This window comes from Ictalurus punctatus, chromosome 26 (assembly GCF_001660625.3).
Source record: "Ictalurus punctatus breed USDA103 chromosome 26, Coco_2.0, whole genome shotgun sequence".
NCBI classification, from domain to species: Eukaryota; Metazoa; Chordata; class Actinopteri; order Siluriformes; family Ictaluridae; genus Ictalurus; species Ictalurus punctatus.
In genome coordinates, this window is record NC_030441.2 from 2,267,416 (window position 1) to 2,280,708 (window position 13,293).

Genomic DNA, 13,293 nt, shown 5'->3' on the forward strand with positions numbered 1-13,293 from the left:
CAACATGTGCTTCGGGAAACTTCAAAAGAAAAAGCTGCTTCCTTCCTTCTGGTCCATTTTACATCAACTCGCAGTTCGGTGTTTGAAGTTCTGGTGTAGGTTGACCTCCGGTGTGCCCAGAGCTCAAAGGAGACGCTGAAGGATCTTACAGGCTTCTGCTGTGGAAGAGAGTGCAGAAGCAGGTTGAGCTGTAGGGTTCTCCAGGGAGAAAGAAGGATGGAAGAAGATGAGGGACTCTTTAATGGAGGAGTCATGGTCATCCAAGGGTGATGGGATTGTCTACAGATTAATGGATATGAATGGATCCCATCTGTATGCTATCTGAAGGTATCCAACGGTGTCAAATAACCAGGGAAAATGTTTATCATATGGTTTCCATCCAATTATGCAAAACTGTGGCGCAGTTAGGAATGTACAGTAGAGTTGACGTGGCGATGGTCCTCAGAATTGGTAATAACGTTAAATAACGTTAATACATGTAGGAGGTAATATACATTATATTCAAGACAAAATGAAAATGATTAGAAATAGGGGGGAAATTACATTTTACGTCATGAAACCGGACCTGCTCTTCTCATTCTACTCCAGAATTTCATCAGAGGTCACCTTGATATCCCTGAGCTCGGAGCGTAGCTAGCTTTAGCTAGCAGTTTTCAAAGAAACTGGGAAAAATGTACCTACGAAGTAATATCTGGAACATGTGTGGAATGTTTCAGGGCAGGTCCAAACCAGAAAACTGCTTCATCTGGACTTACACATCAGAAAACGTACACTATTAGCGAATGAAAGGTTCCGTCTAGCAACCGAATATAAAGGTTCTGTGTGGAACCCGACAACACGTGGGTGCTCCCTTTAAAGAAGCATCTGTTTAAAGACATTTCTAAAAGAACCCTTGAGGAACTCTTTTTTACGACTGTACGTGTGAAAATCTTTAACGGTCCTACAGGTTCCCCGAGAGGAACGCCGCCAGTAAGATCGGATAATAAGATTGGGGTGAGAGTTAGCAGTGTTCTGCTCCCTTCGTATATCTTCCGTGAACATTTTTCACGACCTTGACAGACTTAAGAAGTGGCAGAAAGATGGAGAACCCACTTTATCACCTTAATCCGAACCACACCTCTGCCTCTGTCCACGTTTGGAAACGTGGCACTTTAATGATTAGGCCCTTCGGTTCCAGTGGCCGTAATCTGCCCTTTGTGATTGGACAGGCATGTTAATGCCTCCTGCTTCAGCCTGGATCCTGAACAGATTGCCTTGTAAAAGAGGGAGTGAGAAATATATAAAGAAGACATGAAATAAAAAGTATATCCCTTCGGCAAATTGGCTGTCATTGGATTATCCGCCGTAAAAGTGTGATTTGTTATAGAAGACCTCTTCAATGCCCCCCCAACCCCGCTCGCTCTCTCTATGGGCACACACACAACAAGTAGCACATCCTCAGGCATCTAACAGCCCACGTTCAGTTACTAGGAAAAAAAAGGGTATTAGCATTAGCACTGCTAGTTCCTTTCATACAGAAAAATCACATACGTTTGAGTAACACGTGAAAACGCATTTCAACGTGTTCTGCCCTGATATCATGTGCATATCATGTTCTTTTTTAATCGCATTTGAAAATAAATGCATTTTAAAAAGTAACGTGAAAATAAATGAATCGTGCCTGAAAACAAATCGTGTGAAAATGGATGTATCGCACATAAAAGAATCGCATGTGGAAATGAACTATTCATTTGGGGGGGGAAAATCACGTGATCATGATCACGTCAATCATGTTAATAAAAAAAATTCACATGAAAATGGATGAATCATGTAAAATAAAATAAAATAAAAAGAATAAACTGTGTGAAATAAATTTCACCATATGAATGTACAGTAAGTGAAATCACCTGGAAAAATAAGTGAATCGTGTGAATGTAATTGAATCATGTTCAATAAAATCCCACGTGAAAATAAACGAATCATGTAAACGCAAATGAATCATGTGAAAATAAATGAATTGTGTAAGAATCACTTGTTAAAATGAATGAATCAGGTAAAAGAATCACATGAAAAAGTGAATTGGGTGAAAAAGAATCAAATGTGACAATGAATGGATCATTTGTAGAATAAATAAAGAAAGAAAGAAAGCAAAAAAAGTAATCATGTAATAAAAAATTCACGTGAAAATAAATGAATAATTTATAAGAATCACATTTGAAAATAAATGAATCATTTACAATAATCACATGTGAAAATGAACGAATCATGTTCACATGAATGAACCACATGAAAATAATTAACCATATGAATATATAGTAATTGAATCATGTGAATGTTAATAAATCATGGCAATGTATAAAATTAAAAAAATTATTGTGAAATGAAATCACGAGAAAAATAAATGAATCGGGTAAAAGAATCACGTGGAAATAAGTGAATCAGGGAAAAGAATCAAATGTGACAACAAAGGAATCATTTGTAAAAAAAAAAAAATGACGTGAAAAGGAATGAAATGGGTAAAAGAATAACGTGAAAATAAATGAATCAGGCAAAGGAATCACATGTGACAATGAATGAATTATTTGCACAAAAAAAGAAATTTAAAAGTAAAGAATTTGGTTAAAAAATATATATATATATAATAATAATCACCTGAGAAAAACATTATCATAAAAAATTAATGATGTAAAAATCATGTGGAAATAAATTAATCGCGTAAAAAAGTAAATGAATCATTTGAATATAAATAAATCAAATGAAAACAAATGAATCAAGTGGAAAAATTTATTACTTTCCCTTCTTACTAGTATTAGATTTCGATCTCTGTGTGTCCCTATTGTTTGTTTGTTTTTTTTATATCAACCCATCATCTTGCCATTGTTTTCCTCCAAAAAACGTCTCCTAACATGCAACAATGCATGTGATGTCAAACAGGAATTAAATCAAAGCAGGAAGCAGAAATACACTTGCCTTCAGCTCTATCACAGCCGGCCATGCTCAAACAATGGGAGATCAAAAAGAGCTTGGCTAATTGGCCTCTCCCTCTCTCTCTCTCTCTCTCTCTCTCTCACTGAAAGGTTCAACTGTGTCTCATTTTCATTACCCCTCTATCCAAACCATGCCTTCAACCAAAAAAACAGTTCATTCTCATAGACATGTGTGTAAAAAAAAAGAAGCATATTTAAAAATAAATGAATCATGTTTTTAAAAAAAAGAATCACATGTGAAAGTAAATGAATCATTTGAAAATGAAGCATTTGAAAACATTGAATCATGCTCAAAAGAATAAACCATTAGAAATTAAATGAATCATAAAACGGCATCATGTGAAAATAAATGAATCACTTGAAAATAATTGAATCATGTTTTTAAAAACGAATCATGTGAAAAGAAACAAATCATTTGAAAATAAATGAATCATGTGAAAAGAAATGAATCATAAAAAAAGCATCATGTGAAAATAAATGAATCATTTGATAATAATTGAATCATATTTTTAAAAAAAGAATCATGTGAAAATTAATGAAGTGGTCAAAAAAACATGGAAATAAATGAATCATGTGAAAAAGAAGCTCATGAGAAAATAAATGAATCGATTGAAAATAAATGAATCATTTGAAAATAACTGAATCATGTTTTTAAAAAGAATCATGTGAAAATAAATGAGTCATGTGAAAAAGAATCGCATGTGGAAATGCATAAATCACAACAAAGCAGCACTTGAAAATGAACAAATCATTTGAAAATAATTGAATCATGTTTAAAAGAATCCTCAAAGCTCAAATAGGTTGTGCCAAAATAATAGTATCAGTGAGACTGGTGAAATAACCTTGCATTACTCAGAGTCATTTAATAAATACAGTACACATATGAAGGATCGTGCTAAACCGTCTCCTGATCAATAACACGCTCTCTGAAAAGACTCCAGAAAGATGTTTAACACGGTTATTCACCACGCAGCTTATTGTTGGAAAGTGCATGGAAACGTCAAAATCTTTAGCAGGCAAATGTCTCGGAAATGTCACACGTGGATTCTGTTGATCTTTAGAGTCTGATTTTTCACCATGAGTTTTGTGAGTCCTGTCTACAGAAGAAATACAGAAAGGCAGTGCTAATCTATTAGCAAAGTGTTTCCATCAGGTACTCTTATAGAGCAGCTGGTCATTTCATGTGTAAATAGTTATATAGTAACAATTCATTCACTAGTATGAAACTTGTATAGTACCGTTTTCTTTAAGGAGACGTTTATTTCACGTTTATGAAGGAGTCTCCAGTGTCAGTGTTTTGTAACAGGAAAAGTTTTTTTAACTTCAAGATAGAGAGAAAAAAGAGAGGAATCACATGTAAAAACATTTTTTTTTTTTTTTACAAAACAATTAACATGTGCAAATAAACGAATCATGTGAAAATAAATTAATCAAAAAAAGAATCCGGTGAAAATAAATGAATCGTTTGAAAATGAATTAATCATGTTTTAAAAAATCACATGAAAATAAATGAATCATTTGTTCCGAGTTGCTGCAAAAGGTGACATATACTAAGGTTGGGGGGGTGGGGGTCATTACTTTTTCACACAAGGCCGTTTGGTGTTGGATTGACCTTTTTCCATCGATAAATTATCTGAAACTGTGACAAATGTGCAAAACAAAAAATGGAAAAAATCAGGAAGGGGTAAATACTTTTTCACAGCACTGCAGACAGATGTTCTGTGATAATGTATCAGTGCTGCTCAGGTAGACAACGCCATCTATAGGCCACCGTCTGATCCGGCTGACCTCACTGATACTATCACTGATACTATGTAGATATCAACTACATCTTCATATATAACCTACATTGAGGGAGGAAGGAAAGGATGGCTGGGAGGAAGAAAGAGAAGGGGGTAAAAGGAAACAGGGACATAGAGAGAGAGACAGGAAGGGAGAGAGAGACAGACTGCAAAAGGAGACACAAAGAAAGAGAGAAAAGAGAAAGTGTACCTGTAGGCAGTGTACTTGTAGACAGTGTACCTGTTTTGTACCTGTAGACACTGTACCTGTAGACATTGTACCTGTACTGTACCTGTAGACAGTGTACCTGTAGACAGTGTACCTGTACTGTCCTTTAGACATTGTACCTGTACTGTACCTGTAGACAGTGTACCTGTACTGTCCTTTAGACATTGTACATGTAGACATTGTTCCTGTACTGTACCTTTAGACAGTGTACCTGTACTGTAGCTTTAGACAGTGTACCTGTAGACGGTGTACCTGTACTGTAGCTTTAGACAGTGTACCTGTACTGTAGCTTTAGACAGTGTACCTGTACTGTAGCTTTAGACAGTGTACCTGTAGACGGTGTACCTGTACTGTAGCTTTAGACAGTGTACCTGTACTGTAGCTTTAGACAGTGTACCTGTTGACAGTGTACCTGTACTGTAGCTTTATTCAGTGCACCTGTAGACAGTGTACCTGTACTGTACCTTAAGACAGTGTACCTGTAGACAGTGTACCTGTACTGTAGTTTTGGAGAGTGTACCTGTACTGTACCTTTAGACATTGTACCTGTACTGTACCTGTAGACAGTGTACCTGTAGACAGTGTACCTGTACTGTACCTGTAGACAGTGTACCTGTAGACAGTGTACCTGTTGACAGTGTACCTGTACTGTAGCTTTAGACAGTGCACCTGTAGATAGTGTACCTGTAGTGTACCTGTAGACAGTGCACCTGTAGACAATGTACCTGTACTGTAGCTTTAGACAGTGCACCTATAGACAGTGTACCTGTACTGTAGTTTTAGACAGTGTACCTGTACTATACCTTTAGACAGTGTACCTGTAGACAGTGTACCTGTAGTGTACCTGTAGACAGTGTACCTGTACTGTACCTGTAGACAGTGTACCTGTAGACAGTGTACCTGTAGTGTACCTTTAGACAGTGCACCTGTAGGCAGTGTACCTGTAGTGTACCTGTAGACAGTGCACCTGTAGACAGTGTACCTGTAGTGTACCTGTTGACAGTGTACCTGTAGACAGTGTACCTGTAGTGTACCTGTAGACAGTGTACCTGTACTGTATCTGTAGACAGTGTACCTGTAGACAGTGTACCTGTACTGTACCTGTAGACAGTGTACCTGTAGACAGTGTACCTGTACTGTACCTGCAGACGTTGTACCTGTACTGTACCTGTAGACAGTGTACCTGTACTGTACCTTTAGACAGTGTACCTGTACTGTACCTGTAGACAGTGTATCTGTACTGTAGTTTTAGAGAGTGTACCTGTACTGTACCTTTAGACATTGTACCTGTACTGTACCTGTAGACAGTGTACCTGTACTGTACCTTTAGACAGTGTACCTGTACTGTACCTGTAGACAGTGTACCTGTAGACAGTGTACCTGTACTGTACCTTTAGACAGTGTACCTGTACTGTACCTGTAGACAGTGTACCTGTACTGTACCTGTAGACAGTGTACCTGTAGACAGTGTACCTGTACTGTACCTGTAGACAGTGTACCTGTAGACAGTGTACCTGTACTGTACCTGTAGACATTGTACCTGTACTGTACCTGTAGACAGTGTACCTGTACTGTACCTTTAGACAGTGTACCTGTACTGTACCTGTAGACAGTGTACCTGTAGACAGTGTACCTGTACTGTACCTGTAGACAGTGTACCTGTAGACAGTGTACCTGTACTGTACCTGTAGACAGTGTACCTGTACTGTACCTTTAGACAGTGTACCTGTACTGTACCTGTAGACAGTGTACCTGTAGACAGTGTACCTGTACTGTACCTGTAGACAGTGTACCTGTAGACAGTGTACCTGTACTGTACCTGTAGACAGTGTACCTGTAGACAGTGTACCTGTAGACAGTGTACCTGTACTGTACCTGTAGACAGTGTACCTGTAGACAGTGTACCTGTACTGTACCTGTAGACAGTGTACCTGTACTGTACCTGTACACTAGGAAAATAATAAGATTTTATTCTGTTTCCTGACCTTAAATGGCTTCTCTTCTCAGTCGAAGGTCTCAGTGTCAGTGATCTGTAATGAACTCACTCTGTCTCTCTCTCTCCCTCTCTTTCTCCATTTCTCTCTCTCTCTCCACCTCTCATTACTCCTCTGTCATTGATTTCACGTTATTGGACTTCTTCATTAAGGATCTGTGTTTCATCATTTTTCATCGAACACAATGTTGTCCAGACGGAAAAATAAATCAATCCTCATTATTGTAGGGGTGGGGGCCTATGGGGGGGGGGGGGGGGTTATTATACTGATTCATGCACACACACACACACACACACACACACTCACACACACACACAGTCACATACAGTCACACACACACTCATGGTGAACAACAATTACACATTTAGTCAGTTAATTGAGCTCATTGTGTTCGCCTGTTGCACATCTCTGTTCATTCTGATTAGTTTGTTTTAGAGCGATTGCTCAGTAACAAACAATACAAAACACACACACACACACACACACTCACACACACACACACACACACACACACACACACACACACACACAGAAGTTTTGTGTACATGTGATGTGTGAAGGCATGTGTGTAACCCTCTCCTTGTACGTTTCATTCAGATTTTAATTCGTAATAAAAATAGGAATGAAATGGGTTCAAAAGAGTTTTCAGCTTTAAACCAGCTTTTCTTTTTGCAGAAAGAAAGAAAGAAAGAAAGAAAGAAAGAAAATGACAGAAGCAAAAAAGGAAGAAAGAAGATTAAGAAAAGGAATGATTGAAACAAAAGAAAGAAAGAAAGAAAGAAAGAAAGATAGATAGATAGATAGATAGATAGATAGATAGATAGATAGATAGAAAGGAAGAACATGACTGAAACAAAAGAAAGAAAAAAGAAAGAAAGAAAGGAAGGAAGAAAGAAAGAATGAAAGAAAGAAAGAAAGGAAGAAAGAAAATGGCTGAAACAAAAGAGAGAAAGACAGAAAGAAAGAAAGAACAACAGAAAGAAAGAATTAAAGAAAGGAAGAAAGAAAGAATGAAAGAAAGGAAGAAAGAAAGAAAGAAAGAAAGGAAGGAAGAAAGAAAGAAAGAATGAAAGAAAGGAAGGAAGGAAGGAAGAAAGAAAGAATGAAAGAAAGAATGAAAGAAAGAAAGAAAGAAAGAAAGAATGAAAGAAAGAATGAAAGAAAGGAAGAAAGAAAGAAAGGAACAAAGAAAGAAAGGAGGAAAGAAAGAAAGAAAGAATGAAAGAAAGAATGAAAAAAGGAAGAAAGAAAGAATGAAAGGAAGAAAAGAAAGGAAGAATGAAAGGAAGGAAGAAAGGAAGAATGAAAGGAAGAATGAAAGGAAGAAAGAAAGGAAGGAAGAAAGGAAGAATGAAAGGAAGTAAGAAAGGAAGAAAGAAAGGAAGGAAGAAAGGAAGAAAATGGCTGAAACAGAAGGAAGAAAGAAAGTTTGCTTCTTTTCTAATGTGTGAAAATAAAGGATGGTAAAAGATCGTTCTTTAATTCTTTCGAACTTTTTGTAATATTTATTGTTTTATGAATGAATTTAGATGAACACACACTCACACACACACACTCACACACACACACACACACACACACACACACACACACACACACACACACACACACACTCCTATCCCCGGTTCGTTTCTTTGCGGGAGATTTTGGTGTTGAGAAGTCAGCGAGTAGAGGTTTACTAAACTCGAATAACTGATTCTTTAGCGCTGCTGCGCTCTGTTTAACGCGGTCTCCTCTGATTAGCGATTAGCACGTGACGTTACAGTGTTAGCAGGCGACAGTGTACGAATCGCTCCGCTAGCAGGCTTTAGCGGAGAGCGCTGGCTCTGCGGGGGAGGACCAGCAGCCAGTCATTCGTCTCTGTCACATTAAGGTTCAGGAGAGAAAATAGTTGTAAAGCCTGGTGCTGGCTAATTCTAGGCTAATTAGCTGGGACTGTGACGCGGCTATTGGCTCTCAGTGTGCAGCCGAAACGGCTAGGAGACGTAGGGTTATTCACCGGGATGGGAGTAGTAGCCTTGTTCTCCTAGCTTGTCCCTCCAGGAATTTGACAAATGTGTGTGTGTGTGTGTGTGTGTGTGTGTGTGTGTGTGTGTGTGTGTGTGTGTGGTCTGCTCCACAGGGACGCCGTGTGATGCATGTCTTTAATAACAGGCCATTAACGCTGTGCTGGTGTAACAGGCAGTCTGTTCTTTTCAGGCAATTTGCTGGAAACGAGAGCCAATGGTTCGTGAATCGGAGGTTTGATTTGTTCTCTCTCTCTCTCTCTCTCTCTCTCTCTTTTCTTCTTTTCAACCCTTGTACGTTGTCGTTTCCATCCCCCTGTCGTTTCCATCCCCCTATTTTCTTCACTGTTGGCATCGTTGGCTTTATCGCTCTCTTTCTTTCCTTCTGACCAGCACAGGGACATTCAGTTCTTAGCCCTGAGTTCCTTCCAGATCTGTTTATCTTCGAGAAAAGAAAGGAAGAAAAGAAAATCCAACCGGACAAATCAGTTTTTGGATTCAACAATCAGAGGTTAAACAAAGTACACGTGGGAGCGCAGCATGGACCGGATCATGCTCCGGCCTCGTGAAGTCGCCGATTTGTCATGCGAGGGCGCAGAGAGCCTTTTGTGGGGTTTTTTTTCTCCATAGGCTTTCCACACCGTGGCACGGGTCATCGGCGAGGACATTGGACGCCTGGGTAAATCGGGTTAATGACGCGAGATGGTGCAGACAGAGAGTGCGTATGGGAAACATCTCAGGAGTTAACATGTACGAATGATAAACATGGACACGAGCCTAGGGAGAATGAGGAAAGAAAAAAAAACTACAAGAAAACAGTCCAGGCTGTGTGAAATGGACCGATGTTCAATAAACAGTTCAGCACCGGCGCACAGCGGAGGCCCTCGATCACACCGCAATGACAACATACCCAAATTAGTGAAGCAATAATATATACAATCACCCTGAATTTTCCTAGAACTATATATATGTATAAATATATAGCTCAGACAATACGATACGTTTATCATATCGTAGCCGAAGCTGCTACGATATGATAAACGATACTATACGATTTCCTCCGTCCCTCCAGGAATTTGCGATTCCGCGATCGCAGAAATGAACACAAAATCACGAACACGGTGTGATATTCGGAGGAGCTCGCAACGTTACAAAATGCCCGCGGATCTTCCACGTGTCCAAGCTGAGACGCGTCACGTGATGTCGTCACGCCCTCTTCGATTCACGTGCGTCGAACGAGTACAGCCGAACGGTCCCGTTTACCAACGCGAAAGACCGCGCAAAACAATTTCCTGCGATTTCGCCGAATCGAGTAGTTTTTCCGCAGTAAAATCACACATTTTTGGCCGCAACAATCACACACACAAAAACAACTACGTGAAATCCTGTACGGACTGATTAGTAGCCTCTGAACAATGTATAATATAGAACTTTGTCCAGAAACGACTTACGAATGATGATGACGTAGCGAAGGATTATTTGAAAAGTATCAGAGTTGCGTCCGAATCACCTTCGTAGCCGGATGATAATAACGACAACTGTCGCGTTACACCCATACTTACTGATTGATCTGATGAGATCCAGATGAACAGGAGATGCGCTGTTCGGTGTTTAGAAAACTAAAAACGGCTGATCTGATCAATTTAACCTGATTGTTTGCTATCGGGAAAGAAAATCTCCTCCGCCCCCTAGTGGTGGGATGCTATCGTCGCTTAGCGCTCCACGCGCCGAGCAGCTGGTATTTGTCAGCAGGTACCGGCTTCCTGCCGTCCTCAGCAGATGGCCTGTACTTTCTGGCACTGCAGATGCCGCCAGTTCTGTTTAAAATCCCCCCCCAAAACTCTCTCTCTCACACACACACACACACACACACACACACAAGCTCTCCCTCCAGGCCAAATTAGAGCCCATTAACTAAGTTACTCACAGACTAGCAGAAAAGCAAACGTCGAGCGTCTCCAGCTGATCCGAGACCTGCCAGCGTTCCTCTTTTGTCTGAGCGCTCATGTGAGACAACAGACCACCTGCCTGACGTGGATTGTAACGGCGACGGATCCTGTAGACTTTCCTTTCTGAGGACGTATAAATAGACAGGATAATGTATGCGCCTCCGACTGCGTGCCCTCGATATCAACCAGTGTGTGTGTGTGTATATGTGTGTAGGTTTCCCAGGAGGTGCTGAAAGAAATTGCAATAAGTATGAAAATATCCCTCTGATTTATTGCCGCTTTAATTAACAGCTGTTGACGGGATTTGGGTCCTGGGAGAGATCCTCCATACCACCTCTTTAATTCGTCCGGGAATGAAGATTAATCGCTTTTTTTTTTCTTCTTCTGTTTTTAACTCCCCACCGCAGTGTTCAGCCACAGACACGACACGATATAATATTATATTAATATTTCTCATGTCATTACAGCTCTAAAATTCCCAAAGCACACCATCTGAGGTCTGTTTACGGTTTCTTGGCAGCATTTGGCTCTTAAACGAGCCGTTATTAGCGCAGAATTAGCAAACGCGCACATCTTTATCTAGCATCCGTGCTAACGTGCTAACGCTACGACGGCGCTAACAACTCGTTAAGGATCTCGTTAAGATAACTATAAAATGAGAATCATAGAAAATAAAAGCAGCGGTTGGAAGGTTTTTCATTCATGTTTTAAGTGATTTATCTGAAACATGCACTCAGGTTATACATTATAGCTTTCAGGTGAGGCTAAAAGCGTGCTAGCCTCTTTATTAGCACGTGACGCTGGGGTTTTCTTGTTAGTTTAAATGCAGATTGATGACGTACTATGCTAGTATTCCAGTTCTATAACAGCTGTGCATTCACATCACTCACACTGGATCGTGTTTTGTTCAGTTGTCTCGAGTGTTTCGAAGGTTTAATGGTCAAGAGTTTCAGAAATATAGCGCTAGCTGGAACACGGCACAGCTTTTACATCTATCGTTCTGAAGCAGCGCTTGTGTGGGTTTTAAGGATTATACTTCATGTTCGATTTGCTTGAGTAATATCTAATCGCTGCTCCTCTCTGTTACAGTCGAAGGCTTTGTCCTGTACATATCGACTGGACTAATGGGATAATCCTAATCAGCTAACGGGATAATTGGATAATAGTTTTTGTCCTAATTACGGACGGCAAAAATGACATTAAAGTAAATAAGCGAGGAAATCTAATGAGTGTCAGACTTCAGTTTGTCTCAGGGGGGTCATATATATATATATATATATATATATATATATATATATATATATATATATATATATATATATATATATATATGTGAGAAGCTGAAACCCCGCCTTCTCCAGAGACACCAACGATCTCTTCGACTTCCTTCCCAAGCTTTGTTTTTCTACGTGTTGGTTTTTTCTGTACACGTTGTGTACGATAGGATAAAGGGGAACTAACTGCAGGTCGGAACCAAATTTGTGAGCGGGGAATTCGAACCCCAAAAAACTGCACTACTAGTCGGACCACGCTACACACCATACGATTGGTCTGAGGAACCGTTTGAGCCGGAATCGTTCAAATTTAACGCTCTACGGCATCATACCTAATTTGCATAAAGTTGAGAAAATCTCGTTGTACCTCAACAGCGTTGTTCTAGATGAAATACCACTGTTGTGGCGATTTTGCGTGATTCGTAACGTTTTTTAGCCGCAGCTAAGCCAGCAAACCGAAATGTTTTGGAGCATTCGACGTTTTCGGGGTTTTTTTAGCTCGGCCTTCTTGGCGACCCAATGGCGCTACCAAATGAACTCTACTCGGTTTACCGTTCAAGCTGAAACATGTTACGCCATGGCCAGCAGAGGGCACTGCGGCACGGCCTCTGACTAGTCACGTGACTCTTTTGTTTTTGTTTGCTTCCTGCTTGGACATTAATTTAAGTCTGATCATGTCTCTGATTTGCCCCAGGTGTCCATGTTTTGGTTTGATTATCTTGACTATTTAAACCCCTCCGTGACTGTGCACTGGGCGCAGTATTATTTGGTTTACGTTTGTCATGTCAAGGAAGTATGATGGTATGTGCTAACGTGTAGCATGCTAGCGGTCATAGCTAGATGTCCAGAGTTTAAGTATAGTCAGTAGAGACCGCGCTCCCTGTGTTTTGTTTGTCTGCTAAGTAATAAAGACTTTGACCTGCACCTGCATCCGCCTCCAGTCCCGCTTCGTAACAGAATACTGCGCCCAAAATGCGGAAGCAGCAGATCGCCATGAGCGCCGCCGAAGAGGCCAGGATTTGGGCGCTTTACCGTTCTTCCCTGGAGATGAGCAAACAGCTCGAAGAGGAAATTGCTCAGTGCAAAGCCAAGCT